The sequence below is a fragment of the Lissotriton vulgaris genome, chromosome 1_1 (genome assembly GCF_964263255.1).
Source record: "Lissotriton vulgaris chromosome 1_1, aLisVul1.2, whole genome shotgun sequence".
Lineage (NCBI taxonomy): Eukaryota > Metazoa > Chordata > Amphibia > Caudata > Salamandridae > Lissotriton > Lissotriton vulgaris.
This window is the reverse complement of record NC_141685.1, coordinates 1869854984-1869871816: the sequence shown is the minus strand read 5'-3', so window position 1 is coordinate 1869871816 and position 16833 is coordinate 1869854984.

The following is a 16833-nucleotide window of genomic DNA, read 5'->3' as shown; positions in this document are numbered from 1 at the left end:
CTTGGGGATCGCCCACCCTCCTGGGGCAATCCCTGGGGAGGGGTGCCATTGGAAAGGGGAGATTCTCCCCTTTCCAATTTCACCTTTCTCGTCTTTCTACGTGCCCGGGGGGCTGAGATAGCCCCCTGAGCACATAGAAAGTAAAACTCTTCCCCAGCTCCCGAGGTCACAGGGGAGAAAAGGAAATCCCTCTGCTGTCTGCAGCAGAGGGATTTCCTGCCCCTGTCCTCATGACGGAATGGTTCTGTCATGAGCACAGGGGCACCGATGCTCATGACGGAACCATTCTGTCATGAGCATCGAAGGGGTTAAGATTAAAGAAACAACCCCATTGTATGTGCACTGCAGGTAAATGTAAACTTCTTCCCCAGTATGTAGGCACGGACTGACATAAATTGCATCAGGAACCTCCGTCTCGCTATAGCTGGCTGGTCACCTGGCCAAGAAGACGCTGTCATCAGATGACATGGGGCTAGGACGGATGCTGGCTCTGCTGGATGCTGGAGTGTGACATCATCATGAAGGCCACGTGACCGGAACCGACCCGGTCGCAGAAAGCCAATAAAAACACCATTGCCGCACTGCACAGACCGAGACCTACACAGTGGGAGCAGGCGAGCATTGTACTGGAGGAAGACCAGCTTGGAGTGGTAAGGAGGGATAGAGAGAGAGGTAGGCACTTTGGGGTCATTTTGGCAATCACCGCGGGCCGTTTTATAAAAAGCGCTGACATAGTGAAAATGTTTTTGACCTCCTGGACAGACACACTGGGGGCATTTTGGCAATCACAGCAGTCCTTATTTCAAGACGCGCTAACATAGTAAAAGTGTTTTTTTTTCTCCTGAATGGACACAAATGCATTCTCGCCACCCTTCCGCTAGACTACAAAAGAGCGCTAGACTACACTAGAGTGCCTGTTTTCTCTGCAATATGCCAATTACTACTGTCAGTAGACGATGCAGGGTGCCACACACTATTAAGGCCATGTCAGCTTTACGCGTGACATATAGAGCTCCTGGCAATCGTCTGCTTCTATTTAAAGGCACCAACGATACTCAGTCATATTTCGATGGCTCCATATTTAATCACTCCAGAGCCTTGATTATGTGACCACAGATATCACATACAGTGGATCCCTACGAATACATTGAGTTGGGGCTGAATAATGAGCTACTTCTTTACCATAGAAGGGGTGTGCATGATCTTAAGGAGGCAACTCCCCTGATATTGTTTTGACATTGTGAGATCACATGATTATATTGGATGATCATTAACCATGTATACGCCTTTTTTACTTGTTGCTTCTCTCCCCCTCATAGGGTGTGACTATATGGGTTCTCCCCTTGCCTACGGCCAGTACTTATATGAATTATGGTGAAACCGCACCCTTACTATGGCAGTTGGTGGAGTGCATGTGTACTTGGTGCGCGCAAAGCTGGTTTTTACTCCTACCTAGTAGGCATCAAGCACAAATGAATAATCATATATTATTATTGTGTTCTGATGGGAGTTTTCTTAGGGTGAAGTACCCAAGTCTGTGGTGGGTAGAGTGATAAAACAAGTCACGCTTTAGTGGAGATGCATATTAATACATACGGATTTATAAACATGAGTAAGATAATTTCTTCTAATTTCCTTTCTCTTGTCATGTCTTCTATCCCCTTGTTCCTGTTAGTAAATTCCACTATCACTTTGACACCCTCTCATCCCGAACAGAGGTGAGAGAGTTGCACATTACACTGGGACCCGCAGAATCCTGAAGAAGGCCGGCGTGACCCCAATCAAGGGGCACATACACACGGCTGAAACATCTCAACCACCTGGCAGTAAGAAGGGGTGTAAGGAGAACATTACATCTCCCAATCATTACAATCCTTCACGTTTTTAACCCTGGCCGAAGGGTCCAGGAATAAAGTTTAGACATAGCGACACCTCTGAGCTAGTTCTAACCTACACCACACTGCACTTTTCACTACCAGTGTTCCCATTCACCTTTGAAAATATTGTTTCTCTTTTGTGTTGTATTGTCTTATCCATCCCTATTGCTTCACCCCAGGCGTTGGTTGTGCTGGGGTGTTTTGTAGCAGCCCTGCGATGAAGCATGTCACACAATTGTGTGAGCGAGGGCAGTATTAAGACACACAACACATGCCACCACAAGACACAGACCCCCCTTTTTTTTGCTCAGCACTCTTTTTGATGCATAAAAATAATCAAGAAGGGTTGACCAGATTAGAAAAGGTGATTCAGAGGTGCTCACAGAGGAGCAAACAGTGGCATTCGAAGCACACAATATCCAGAGAAAAATTCATGTTGACACTAAACCTCCAGCCAATCATAAACTTCTCAATGATCCACTGGCAAAGAAATTGCTGACATACTCCTTCTGCTGTACTCTGTAGTCAAGCACAGAGTCAGTCGGACAAAGGGGTGGGCCTTAGGTGCTAGCAAGGGACTTGATTCTCTTTACGGAGGAAGTGCAGCACAGATAATGAACAGACAAGGTAAAGCTATTTAATAGATAGATTATTATTTCTAAGTTCATCTGCTTTAATTTGGACGTCAAAGCTACCTCTTCTTGTAAGTGACAGGTGCTTAAGTAATGTTTAGCACAAGCACCATTCCCATTAGACTACAAATATGTCACATTAGTGAAATACCACAACGACTATTAATATTAGACAGCAATTTGAAGTGCCTGGTTTCAGCAGTAATGACATTACCCCAGCATCCAGTTTACAGTAATTGTTAATGGGTTACACATGGTTCGATATAGTAAAAGGGCAGGATCATATTGTATTATCAATAGTACTCATTCTCATTGTATAACTGTTAGAAATGGGACCACTGGTTGGCTAAGGCCTGCGCCAAGGCCAGGCAGAGACCACATATCTAGTCAGGGCTGAGGAGTTACACGCCAATGAGAACCCCTGCTCACCCCCTTGGTAGCTTGGCATTAGCAGTCAGGCTTATCCCGGAGGCAATATGTAAAGCTTTTGCGCAACACACACACAACAGTAGCAACCCATTAAGCACACCACAAAAGGAACTCCACACAAGGTTACATATAAAAATAGCTTTTGTATAACCATAAACACATTAGATCATAATCACACAATGTACACTGTGCCAACTGGCACTGGGTAGTATTTACAGGGGATTATATACACCTGACGGGGCCAATTGGGCCACTGTCAGAACAATCACAAATCACCAATTGTAAATGTAGCACAAATAATAAATGTAGAGCACAACCAGTAACTACTGGTAAAAGTTAGGAACACATTATGCAATAATAATCACATTAGGCATTAAATATTTTAGGCCTAAAACACAGTATGCAATCACTGTAGGCATAAACACCTGAGGCAAGAATCCCATTCGGCCTAAATCACATTAAGCAATAGGCATCACAGTATAAATATATTATGTATTTACCATCCTAAACCCTGTGTGCCCCAAGCGGGGGCACAACACAGGAAAAATTGCACCCAGGTCAACTGGCCTCTCACAGGGCAGCTGAAAGAAGAAATTCAAACTCGGGCACCACGGTACCCCTCGCCCCTCAATGATGCCCTAGGAAGAAATTATGGGCACCATTGCAACTGCCTGCTGCAGGTGGGGCAGCTGGTAAAAATAGCACTGGTACTGCGAGGGCTCTGGGAGTTTACAATAGGACTCTCAAAACTGGATTGGCCCCAAGACCCCTTGGGACTTCTAAGGACAATAGCCCCCCCCCCCCCCCCAAGAAGGTAGTACCGGGAGGAGGGGAGGCGGGCACCGGCGATGGGCCCCAACGCCCCTCTAAAAACAATGAACAAAGGAGCCCTACTCACTGGGCTAGACTGCGGGGGCTCTCTGGGACTCCTCTCTTTGGTGCACAAGGCCTCCCGGCCCATGAGTGAATCTCCAGCCCCACTCACCGGCTAGACTGTGGGGGCTCTCCGGGACTCCTCTGTTTGGAGGCACAGGGCTCTCCTTCATGGGTGTGTGTCTTCCCTCTAGACAGCGGAAGGCAATGCGCCGCCTGACTTCCGGTTATAAGGCCGATATGCGGGGTGGGCACCCGCGAGGCACGCAATGTAGGGTGGGCACCTGCTCTTTCTTTCCCTAGAACTGTGGGAGTGGGAACCTGATATATACAAATTAAAAACCCAACAAGGCCGAGATGCAGGGTGGGCACCGACTAATCGAGCAGTACATGGGGGAATCCTCCACATCGGGTCTGCCTTGCAGCTTCAGGCTCCCATCGCCGGCTTCTCTCCTCTGCTGGCACTTCCAAACAAATAGTGCCCATGAGGCGCTCCTCCCTGAAAATAGAGAACACCTCTAATTGAAGTCAAAGCGCTCCCAAGGCGCTAGAACGTTTAGTGTCTATCCCCTCAGGAGGAAAGGGGGGGAGGATGGGCTCAGGCAGGCCAGCACACAGGGCCCACCAGCAGGGAGGCAGTCCCTTGTGGCGGTTCCTCCTGGAGCCCAGCAGCAGCAGCCCCCAGTGTCAGGATCAGCACAGCAGCACACTGGGATCACAGCCCCTACATTTATACACCCCTTTCCCTTTGTCACATAGCACTGGGCTGGGGGAAATCCAGATGCAACTGGTCTGGGGGGAGCTTTGGAGCACTTTGTTGTGCTCAGCTCCTCTCCCCTATTTATGCTCACGATTTTGCACATACCAAACTCGCCCCGGCACTCCTCTCATACTAGGAATTACCATGGACACATATTCCCCATGCATTCCTAATGGAGGGCAGGCCAATCTCACACTCAGAGTGCGCACACACTTTACACTGGGATACAGTGCTTAAGTGAGCAGAGGCTAAACAAATTAAAATAAGGTCACTATAAAAGGCAAAAAGTTCAGGGGTGAACCTGTCAAAAAGGGCCAAGTCCAACAATAACTAAGATACCATTTACACCAGGTCAAGCTATAAGGGACCATTTCCCATTACCACACACAGTACCTGCCCTTAATACTATTGAACCAGGTCATTAAGAGGCACTCATTGAGATATGCTTCTGATCAATTCATATTAGCCACCATAACACCTCACTATATCTCCTCCTGGGTACTTACACACAGGCTGGGGCACCTACAAGATCAGCATACCCCCGGGCCACTTCAGAATATACAAGCTACCAACGGTCTGTAGTGCATGACTAGAGCACATTGACTTCAAAAAAACTGAAATCCTTAACAGTGGTCTCTATGAATGTTAATGGTCTGGTACAATCTTTAGAAAGTCCTTACATTCATGGGTCGTCGAAGACCAGACGTAGCACTAGTGTAAGAAATCCCCCTGAAAAATGGTGAATGCATGAAACTGCTCAGTGATTGGGTTGGTCAAGAACTATATGTCTGCGCGTCACAACATACACACAAGGTTCAAAGAACTCCACTAAGCCATAGGAAAAAGGGAGTGGCAAACCTGCTCGACAATTCTCTGTCATGTAAGATATCGATGGCCACTACATATTAGCCTACCTACCATTGGAGAGTAAAGCTATTGTGGTGTGGTGTTGGCCATCTACACCCCAGTCATGCACAAAACAATTTTTCATACAAACTTGCCAGGTTTCTTATATCATTTAACAACACAAAAGTTCCGATTGAACTGGAATGTCACCATGGATTCAAGCCTAGAAAACATAACGTGTATTTCACATTCACTCAGAAGGACATCTTGGCACTGAATAACAGATGTTTATTTTTATCCAACTCGATGGTTCTCATTTTATCGACCTGAGAAGAATGAAGGGCTGAGTAGACCCACCGGGATTTGAATCTGTGACCATGAGGTCAAACACAGGCCCCTACAGTGTACATATTAGTCCACTAAGCCACCAGACCTGGGCTTGCAATAGGTCAGGTAGTCCAGTTTTTAGCACACAAAATAAGGATAGATGCATTGTCTGAGACTTCATTTCAGATAATGCACTGGAGAATTCCTGGAAACGAATCATTTTTAGCGAAAGGGGCTACACATTTACTTTCTTTGTCCATGGAATACAAACAAGAACAGATTATTTTTCCTTAAATTCAATCTGATGAGACACAAGGGATGTATCTATAGTGCAAGAAGGAATATCAGACCAAGATTTGGTGGAGATACAACTTGAGTTAGTATGTCTCCTTCACGTGGCCCATGCTGTATGAATATGTCCCAGTATAGATTCCCCCAAGACAATACATTGACTGCTTATGCCCAAGGGTTCTTAGATGAAGATGATGATCATTTGGATCAGTGCACTTGTTGAGGGGAGTTAGGAAAGCATGCATCAGAGGGGAAATGATGTGGAATTCAGCACAGGTGACAAGACAGGTAGCAGCCAATAAATTATAACTGGAACGTAGTGCTTAAGATATTACTTTTGCATACACCCATTCTCTTACTCCCATGGCATTTGGAGCTTTAACTCAGACTAAGTGTGACCTTAATATATTGTATACCACTCGGACAGAAAGTACCTTAATTTAGGCTACTTCAAAGACATAATAAAAGGGATGAGAAGGCCATGAGACTTCCGGCAGCCAACTCAACAAAGCAGAATCAGACAGGATGATCCCAGCCATGCGCGACACAAAGGCAGAACTACCTATCGCCCCATTGTATGTTTTGGTTGTATTTGAGGCCTATTGTGGTGGTGGTGGATGTGGAGATGGATGTTTAGGTGGAAGAAGCAGGTTTCTTCAGAAAACACCCAATTCCAAAGTACACCTACATAATCGGACATACAAGATGCAAATATTTCTGAAGTTGAGACAGGGAAAGCAACTGATGGTACGAGTAAGGCAGGAAAGGTGCAGAGAGGAGACATGATTCCATAGAACTGTATAAAAATAAGACACTGTTAATTATCCCTTTTATTTTCCTCGGTCTTTAGGAATGCCTTAAAAATTGGCTTTTTGCAGAGCAAATTCACAAAAGCTTTGATCCTTCTGATCCCCAAACCAGGCTGGGATCCATTAGACTGCTCAAATTATAGACCTATACCACTCATAAATGCAGATGTTAACATTTCAGCCTGAATTCTAGCAAACCAAATGAAGACATGTGTTCACCATTTAGTACACCCACCTCAACTGTATTTTGTGCCATGCTGTGCCTCTGCCAATAATTTGAGATTAATTTCTCATGTAATGTGGCAGGTTAAAGATTATATGGATGAAAAAGTGCTTCTCTTCCTAGACGCTGAGACGGCCTTTGACCAGGTAGTGAAGTAGATACATAAAGCTCAAGGCCATTTTTATTAGGGCAAGGCTCCATTTTCTGTATTATTGCAAATCAGCAACTTGTCTGCTTTTGATTCAGATGCCATCTGTCTTTATTGTACCAAGAACCTGTAAAAATGTCAATTTACTTTGATATAGACATCGACTAGACACCTGATGCAACATCAGTCTGGAACAAGTGCCTTGTTATCTTAATGTCAAGGTCTGATAAGAACAATAACCTTCGCAGTATAGTCTGAATTGTCATATTTCTACCTTGTTTGCTTAAAAGAAAGCATCTTTCACTGACATTATGATGCACATTGGTTATGTGAAACATTCTTGAGGTGATGTTGGAAATTCCATAATATATAAGACATAGTATAAAAGGACTGCCACTTGACCACTTGTTAGGAGAGATCCTTCACCCCATATTACTGCTAACAAGATACTGCCAGAGAAGATTCTGCCAGCCAGAGATGCTGCCGTATTGCACTTTCTACTGAAAGCTGATATTGAGCCTGGAAGAAGTTGATGTGAGGCAGTTTTGCATTTTGCAGGTAACACGACCTCCCTGACTCCTCCTAATGACAACATAGAAATGCAGTGTGTTTATTCTCTCCAAGAAAATCTTGATTTAAGTTATTGTACACGGTGCTCCCCTAGCACAAGTCATAGAAGTAATTATTAGCGTGTTAGGTTTTCAGATGACCTTTTCACCATGGTAGTAATGTTCATTGTATTCTTGTTGTTCACACATGCATTTATTTTGATTGATTCATATTCCGTGTGGTTATTTTAGATATGCTGTGCAACAGGGTGCAACTGTTGAAATAAACATACCTTTCAGTTAAAGTATCTTTTTTAATTAGCACAGTTTGTGTTTGTGGGAATTGAAAGAACACAAATGTTTGTTTGCATTATCCAAATGCATTTTCTCCACTTCAACTATGTATTGGGTGGGGTTCTGCGTGTCTACAAAAATCTGTCTTTCACATTCAAGCGTGGGTGCATTGAACTAAGTTCACTCATGTCACCCATAGATGTGAGAACAACCCTTTGAGACCTGAGCCAGAGACTCAGTTATGCAGCATCCCCGGCTTGTATGTCTGAATTGTTATATCATATGGTTGGAGTGAAATATAGCAAATATATGTCATATAAATATTAAATAAAAAAGTGTATGCAAAAATATATTTTCATAAAATAATGATTATATAAAAATAGCAAGAATAAATGCAGTAAGTGATGCATATATTTGTTTATTTGAGCCTCGCATGTTTCAAGCAATAAAACAATAAACATTAGGATATATGAAAAGCATTATAAAAAGACATCATTACAAAAACATTATGTCAGTTACGATGGATGCATGCTGGTGATTAAACAGATCTGGCTTGATACGTAAAATGCCAAATAAAATGATGTGCCATTAAAAAGGAAAAATATAATTGTTCTATAGAAATATCTTCAGCTTTATTACACTGTCTTTATGGTCAAATAAGCTCTCTTCAGTCCATATTAGATGAACCAGCAGTCAGTGTCAATTCCAAAGCACTCAATGATGATAAGAGTACTGCATTTGAAGAATTAAATATTAACAGCGACTCAACGCAGTCATCAAGCACTCGTCAAAGATTGTGACTGGTGTCGCTGCTCAATCATAGCTCATATTTTGTATTAGGGATAAACACATTGCTTGCATTGTCTCTGGCGTGATTGCAATGGTTGGAGTCCTATTTCCACATTTAGTAAAATGACTGAAGGTTGCTCGAGATGTCGACAAAGATGATTTCAACTGAACAGTTTATACACCAGAACACAGGTTTCACTTGTATGTTGCCTATTTTGTGGAAGGTTAGTATCCAACTCTCGCTAGGTTCAGAAAACCAAGCATGTCTCAGATAATGTGTTAGGGTCTCTCTGCATCTTTTTTCAGCTAGATAAGTGTACTCCATGTTATTGATATCCTTGTTAGATCAGGAGAAAGATGACTAAGCCCCAGATGATAAGCTGTAAAATGGTTGGAAATCCTCCGAAGAGACTGAAGAACAGAGAGTATCAATATAAACACAGGTTGCAATCCAGTCACCAGACCAGATCCAATGTTTTTAAAAATACCAGTTTTTGTTGATGAATTTAAATATCGTGGACACAATATTAGCAAAGTGAAGTGGATATTGCATTTGTGACAGTCTCTGAATCTCCAAAGCAGTTCTGGCAGTCTGCAGGTTTTACATGGTGAAAGTACAGAATATCGAGTTGCATGAATATCAAGTCAAGAATATCGCAGATGTAAAATATCGAGGTAAGGTTTGTTCGTTTTTTAAAAATACAGATTATTGTGTATTTTAGAAATATCAAGTTTTAAAATATCAATGTAAAAAATATTGTTGTAAATAATATCGCCTATTTGTATTTTTTGTTTTTCTTTATGTGATTCTTGCCCAGGAAAGGCAAGTTGTGTATGCCATTCCGAACTTCCACACACCACTTTTGACTTTTTATGAGAAAAAAGACTAAAAATCCATTTGAATTACAAAGTCACGAGGAAACCGGTTTTGCATAAAACCAAGGATATAACTAGATATCCTTTTTGAATACCAACTTGCACCTATGAGGAAATAGTGTTACGTTGCCTGAAACACAATGTTAGCATACGCGTTGCGATGTGGAGAACTGAGTAAAGTTACGCATCGGGATCCACGTGAAAGGGATCAGGGGCCTCATTTATGAGCCCTTGCGTCACTTTTACGCCGCCGGTGCGTCACTTTTTGTGACGCACCAATGGCGTAAAAAATGCGCCTTGTTGCGTCATATTTACAAAGTGACGCATCTAGGTAGATGCGTCACTTTGTAAACCCCTGCGCCACATTATACCTGCGCCAGGTATAATGTATGCAAGGGGGGCGTATTGACGCAAGGAAGGGTCGTAGAAGTAACGCAGTGAAATCTATGAGATTTCACTGCGTCACTTTTAGGACGCTGTTGCGTCAAAATCTTGCGCCTGCCTCACAGCAGGCGTAAGACTGATGCAAGCCCTTTCACATGGGGCTTGCCCCATGTGAAAGGACGCATTGCTGGAGTTGCGTCACTTTTGTGACAACCTCCTGCAATGCATCACTTTTGCGCTTACAGATACGTCAAAAATACTGACGTATCTGTAACTCCTTTTCGACATGATGCGTCATACATTAAATATGACACATCAGGAATGTCGCAAGGAGTGCGCACTGAGAAGTGATGCATCGCTGCTTTCACGCAGCGATGCGTCACTTCTCATAAATGAGGCCCCAGGTATTAAACGTTTTGTTCATCCCCAGCGAGAGGACTTGAGTGCATCCTGTTTCCGTTCATCGGACAGATCGTGCTTCTCTTAAGGTGTGCATGCCGTGCTATTTTCGATCTATCACTAAACAGGAACAGTTAAGGAATCCTCTGGGAACACCAGATGCCTTGCACTGAAAACCAGGAACAATTTAAATTGTACGGCAAAAATAAACACAGGATTAGCTGTCCTGCCTGGACTCTGTAAACAATGCCTTACAGTTTCCTTTGATAGTTTAGCTCAGTTAAAAAGGCAAGAATGTTAAACTGTTACTGGTGTTTCATTTCAGAGTTGAATGCCTCATTTTCCATCTCTAGTAGAAGAGGAAGTGTTTTTATTTCCTTTAAAATGATTTTGACTTTGTGTCATTGTATGCTAATTTTCACAGAATGTTGTCATCGCATGCGTTTGAAGGCAGTGTTAGAGCAGAGATCTATTTGCACATGGCATACTGAATTTGGTGCTCATGTAAGTAGATTATAAACGGTGCAGCATTATATCTCGATTTATTTCAGTGTTATTTTAAGGATAGAAAACATATTTTTTCAACCGATGTCACATTGTGTGTAAAGGGGCCAACATCCATCCAGACTCTGTCAGGCGAACTGTTGTAGGTAGTTTGTTGGGTCACGCTTGCACACGCTTTGGATTGGCTTTTGTGTGTGTTCTTAAAGTTGCAGCCTGCAAATGGATAATGGTGGGTGAATGTCCCACCTTTTTTCAAAAGTTCACTCCCATGGAGTATTGTCGCGGGAGCGAGCAGTGGCACGCAGGCAGGACACACGCTTTATTCTTATTCTATTCAAGAATTTTTATATAGCGCTGGCTAGACCCGGAGGTATCAGAGCGCTTTACATGAGGTTCCACAAAAATTACATTACAAGATTACGTCAGTTCAATTTACATCAGTTGCTAGACAAATAAATGCAAGAGCATAGAAGACGGGATGATTGAAGTATAGAGGGGAAGGGGGTAAGGTGAAGGACTGGGTTCTTTTGGACCCAGCGGTGCCAGGGCACAACACCTGAAACCTTCGTGGGTAACCTGCTCCGGCGTACAAATCACAGAGACACGGGACACTTCCTTCGGCGTCAAAGATTCAAGGTTTATTTGCTGCAGGGAACACAGAAGTCACAGGAAGTACATCGAGTGTAGTTCGGGGAGACTGCTTCAAATTGGTTCTGTGGATCGCTCCTTTTATACAGTTTTTACCCATAGGATAACATTGAACACAAAAGTTTACAACCCGGTTCCCATATTTAGCTCCCAGAGGGGTTGCTTTGGTCACTTTGAAACACACAAGGTCCGGAACATAAGTGCGGAAACATTTGGCGGTTCCCAACTGTAAAAACCCATCTTCCCACCATTAACAAATTCCAATCAGCAGTAAAGTAGATCGAAATAGGAACGAAGACAGGTGCAGAGGAAGACGGAGACAGTGGGGAGATCGGAAAGGGTGTAAAAGGGGAGGTATCGAGAAACACGAGATACAGGCATCAAAGGGATGTGCCTGATGAGATGCACGGCTGAAACAATAAGCCCGTGCGGCAAGATGAGCCTCGAGCGGCGCCATCTGCCTTACAGCAGCAACCCCCCCGTCATAAAGACACTTACAAAGTACATGTGTCTTCCGCAAATATCTTGGGAGTCCCAGGGTCGCGAAGCGGACAGCGTCCGTTCGCTGACTACTTGAGGGCAAGAGACAAAATGGATGCCGTATCTAAGATGGAACCCGTGGGTACAGATGAAAAACCCACATAACAAACGAACGGTTTAAGTTAGCACAGCGAAACTGCGCACACTTACTAAACTCGTCATTTGCGGTTCATAGATACCAGACTCGACCATATTCGTGCGAGTCGAAAACACCACTTACAATTGTCACGGAACCTCAGACGCTCCTTTTGCCCTCATGTAGGCAAGCACTAGTCGGAATCATATTCGATATTCATCAGACCATCAAGATGTCGTTGTAGCATAGCTCTGTCCAATCGAGTCCCCTTGGTAACAGATGGTTGTCTCATACACGTTGTAGCACAGAGGCCACATAAGGCAGGACCACACTGCACACAAAGGCAACACGTGAACAGGAACACTACCACAACCCCGATGATCATCAGAATCTTCCAACCCCAAGTCGATATCAGGCCCCAAAACCATCCAAGTAGCGTCCAATCCCCTACATCCACGTGTATGGATTCGGAGATCTTATGCAACTTCGAGATGGCTTGATAGACAGTAGGAGCATTATCTGGAATGAAAATGCAGCAGCTCGAATGGATCACCTTACATACCCCACCGCGATCTGCTAAGACGACATCTAAAACCATACGGTTTTGTAATGTCATAAGTCTCTCCGCCTGAAGTTCTGTGGTGATATTACCAAGGGCACTGGCAGTAATATTAGCTGTCGATTCTACCACTCGAGTCAACTGTCTCAGGTTCCTACTATTAACCATAGGTCCCCAAAACGGGAGGAAACCCTTGAAAAAGTCTCCTGCCTCTTGACCGGCAGTGTCCTCTTCGCTAATTACGCCTCGTACAACTCTAGTCTTATGGTAATCGGCATCTACAGTGAACGTCGGAGGCAACAGATTTGCAATAAAACATGAGCCCATGAAGTCTGCGGGCAACCATGTGTATGCGCGATCATAACAGATAAAGTATGTACCCTTGGCAGCCAGAAACACAGGGGACGAGAACATTGGCAGAACGTAACTTTCAGTGCAAGCACTTGCTCCAGGTAGGGCTTGCGAACCACGACCCACAAGACAAAGATTACCAGTGTGGGGTACGACCCATATTGGAGGCGAGCGTTTAAGCTGCTTTTCACTAGTGAACATACTATATTCCCCTCTACTTAGGACCCTATAGGCTTGTACCTCTTCTTTAGGGATAAGAAAAGGATCATGGATCTCATCTTCCATATCCTCTATTGCCATCGATAGCAGCCTCTGATACGAGGTAGGACCAGAGTTGGGGGAACGTTGTTCTTGAATGGGGTGGAAACCCAGTGTGCTTCGAAACATTGTTTGGAATGCTCGAGCTGACCCTTGGGAACTATACGGTAACACCAGATATGGAATTCCCTTACCCGCAGTATGTGGCATCAACCCACACACCCAACAATTAGTAGTGTTAACCACTAACTGATGCTGATGGAGGAGCTGAATAAAGGAATTGTTGCGGAATTCTACACGTCTAGCCTGCTCGTGTTCCGGTAACATGTGAAAGGAATGGGGAGAAGCAGTAGTGGTAAGATTAGGGTGAGGAGTAGGAGTAGGGGTAGCAGGTAAGAAGTAAGACATAGTGTAATACACCCCACCCGCCAATAATGCAGAAGCAGTCAAAAACAACACAAACAATTGAAATATGAAACATTTGGTACGACTGAGTTGCTGCAGCTTGAATCTGTATGCCTGAGCTCCTTCCAAATCACTCAGCTTTGAAAATGCCATTCCCTACGACCGTCCGCAACGTTTCTTGACGCACTTCGTTCTGTGCAGCAATAGTCAATCCCCAGGAGTCCCTAGGAACCGACGGCCTTTAACCTAGCGTCAAGACCTACTGTCCAGAAGGAAGTACGCGCGCGGCCCTACGGCCCTCAATACACAATATGTATATATATAAGCACAATGTCTCTCAGCTGTGGAAGTAAAAAAGATACAAGGAAGAAGCTTGATATATGTACAAAAAAAAATTTCAACGATACGAATGTTCAAAACTGATCATGGGAAACGAAGATATTACAGTTGTCAATTTCAGCAAAGCAAGAAAATTTTATTTGTCCTTAGTGTGAGATCGCAAAGAATATCGATGTTTCCCGGGACGTGTCTGCTCGTCGAACAAAGGATCCGTTGAAGAAACAGCGTCCTGCTGATCAGTTGGTTGATCTGGTCTTGAGTCTTTTGCTGACAAGTGTTCAACAGTGGCTCTCTGCTGCGCTGAGGGTTCTCCAACAAGCTGTGCGTCGCTAAAAGGTACAAACGCCGGCAATGTTTCTGTTTCTGTTGACGCAATGCCTTTCCTTACCCACGGGTCTGCCGGCAGAGGAATAGGGACTCGCTTACAATGGGTAGCATGTACCCAATTTTTCCGCCCCTCAAGACGAACAGCAGTCCTCGTGGCCAGGAGTACCTGGTAAGGTCCGGTAAATCGGGGGTCCAGATTGTTCTTGCGTGAAAAGTTGCGAGTAACCACCCAGTCCCCGGGCTGGAGCTGGTGGCCTGGACCCTCCGTCTGCGTCGGCAAGGCGTCGTAAACCTGTTGGTGAATTAACCTCAGTTTAGCAGTGAAGTCATGTAAGTAGTCAATCAACATCGGATACTCAAGATCAGAGAATATTCCTGGCCTAGGAACCCCCCACACATTCGCAGGACGGCCGAACACTATTTCATAGGGACTGAGCCCTATTCGGGAGTGTACAGTCGCCCTAGTTGACAGTAGTGCTAGAGGCAAAGCATCAGGCCACGAAAGTCCAGTCGTAGCCTGAATCTTCGCTAGTTTTAGTTTAAGGGTGCCATTGTACCCCTCAACCAATCCAGCTGACTGGGGATGATTGGCGCTATGGAATTTTTGATTAATTCCAAGGCCCTTACACACACTCTTCATCACACTTCCAACAAACTCACTTCCGTTATCTGACCACACGACTCTAGGCATTCCATACCGAGGAAAGTATTCCTTCAGTAGGATTTTCGCAGTAGACAAAGCAGTATTGTCTTTGAGGGGATAGGCCTCGATCCATCGGGAGAATGCACAAACCACAACCAAAACGTATTTCAGGTTATTGCATCGCTCCATATGGATGAAGTCCAATTGGATCACCTCAAAGGGATACGAAGGAGGAGCAAAACTGCCAGGGGGAGTTGGGGTTCCTTTGCCAGGATTGTACATTATACACACCATACAATTCTTCACCAAACGTTCAGCACATTTCGTAATTCCATCATTCTTCCACACATCAGCCAGCAACTTGCAAATGCCTTTCGCGCTAATATGTGCCAACCCATGTGCCATTGTCACAACGGCCAGCACATACGCATCCGGTAACATCCATCTTTTCTGATCTGACAAATCAATCCAACAACCATTCGCATCCAACTTTCCCGTACTTTCTTTCCACTTCGTCTTTTCAGTCTCAGTGGCCTCATTCTGAATTGCTTTCACGCTCTCTATGGTATCTTCACACATACTTGATTCTGTAGGCCACCTAACCGAACTCGTCACATACATTCGAGTGCTAAGGTTCCGGGCAGTCTCCTTAGCAATCTCATCTGCAAACGCGTTACCACGACCAACATCATCCGTCACTTTACGATGCGCACTACACTTAACAATCGCAACTTGTGCAGGCAAAGTCAATGCATCCAAAAGATCGTTCACAAGCTGGCCATGCTGTATTTTCGTGCCATGCGACGTCAAGAAACCACGCTCTCGCCACAATCGTCCAAAACTATGCGCTACACCGAAAGCGTACTGGCTATCGGTGTACACATTCACACGTTTCCCTTTTGCTAATACGCATGCTCTAGTAAGAGCGATCAGCTCTGCAGCTTGGGCAGAATTCTGATTCAATCTTGCAGTCTCAACAACAGTATTCAATGTTACAACAGCATAAGCAGTAGTCACATCGCCATTCGGCAACTTAAAACATGACCCATCCACATACAGAGTGCCATCCGGGTCTTCCAATGGGGTGTTTTTAAGGTCCACTCGACCTTTTGTTTCCTCTTCTGTCCGCAAGTAACAGTCATGTTCTGCTACTTCATCTGACTCTGCACTAATTGGTAACAAAGTTGCCGGATTTAGGACATTACAACGTTTTATCTGAATGTGGCTTGCCAAGAGCGTCAATTCGTACCCAGACAACCTCGCACTCGTCAAGTGCTGAGTTTTCGTTCGATTCAAAAGAGTATCGACTGCATGCGGAACCATCACTGTAAGCATATTATCCATGACCAATCCTGCTGATTGTCGGATGGAGACCGCAGCTGCCGCAGTTGCTCTCAAACAACTCGGCAATGCTCTAGCTACCGGGTCTAAGGTCGAGGAAAAATATGCACATGGACGTTGCTTACCACCAAAAGGTTGCGTTAAGACACTCAAAGCACAACCTTCCCTCTCGTGAACATATAACGTGAACGGCTTGCTGTAATCAGGGGTACCTAACACAGGAGCCGAACACAATGAATCACGTAATTCAGAAAAACTTTTCTGACATTCTTCCGTCCATGGTAAAGGAGTTGAAACATCCTTGCACGTAAGAGCCACCAATGGTTTCGCTAGCAAT